The sequence below is a fragment of the Microcebus murinus genome, chromosome 6 (assembly GCF_040939455.1).
Source record: "Microcebus murinus isolate Inina chromosome 6, M.murinus_Inina_mat1.0, whole genome shotgun sequence".
NCBI classification, from domain to species: Eukaryota; Metazoa; Chordata; class Mammalia; order Primates; family Cheirogaleidae; genus Microcebus; species Microcebus murinus.
In genome coordinates, this window is record NC_134109.1 from 91,138,442 (window position 1) to 91,139,677 (window position 1,236).

The following is a 1,236-nucleotide window of genomic DNA, read 5'->3' on the forward strand; positions in this document are numbered from 1 at the left end:
GACTACAAATGATTCTGACTTGTAAACTAAGGAGGCCTCTTGTCCATTGCTAACCAGATTATAGGTGGTATCATACTTCCTTTCGTTCTCCCGGAATTACTCTTAGAGCTAAGTGTCATTATTAGCATGTTGTTGCTAATTACATAAACAAGAACATATATGTAATCAGAGGGGGGCAAGTCTTTAGAGTTCCTTAAACTGTTTTAAAAAAAGAAGATAGGGAAAGAAAGAGAACTAAACCAACATGTTACTCAGATTCAAAGGTAAAACCAGGAATGGTTTCCATGTTAGCATTTTAACAACAGACAAATATAAAGCTTATAAGCAGATAGGACAAGACAGTATTACTAGTTCAACAGGAAATTGGGAGCTAGCTACAGGTTACTCATATGTGTGTACACGTCCCCATTTATCACTAGAGTGCCTAAGTGCTTTACAATGCTGTTCTGGTAGTCAGGTACTACAATATTAGGAAAACAAGCAGGCCAATTTCCCCATTCAACATCATTTCTTACTTTGTTCATTTGAATACCAATCATTTGTATTAGTTTTCTGGAGTATTATTTTGTAAATCTCACCAGCACCATGGTAAGTAGTTTTATTGTACAGAAGTTATCAGTGGCACATACAACCTTCCCCTGCCCACTTTGCCATGAGCGTTTTGTATGTTATAGTCAGACAGTAAGTAGCATTTCCCTATATATAAGAGAGCTGTCCAGAAAGTATCCAGCCAGGTAACCATTCCTATTGTATTAGCAATGGCTGGACAGCCCTGGACAGCCCAGACAGCCCTCATATATAGTGTACAAATACATTAAGAGCACTTAAGAATTTTATAAAATTGTACATTACATGAAGTGGAACCATAAAGATTATTACTAAATGTAGGTACAGAGAAACATGCAGAATGAGTCCTTTAAATTACACAGCCTATGTATGGAATACATAATTTTATTTTAAGTTTATATTTCCTGCAGGATGGTAGCATACATCTTTTGCTACCCAGAAGGAAAATATATTTTCCAAAAATGTTGACATTGCTCACTGCATTAAGTTTAAATTAAAATGTTCCCTATGTATATAGATGGCAAAATTACTTAACAACACATTCCATTTTTTAATATATCAAAGTTTCCAAGGTAACATTATTAAAATGATTATAACGTAGTCCCTAATAATATCAAGCTCTAACAGGAAGATACAGAGAAGGCAGAAAGGTTTCATCCTGTCAGTGGT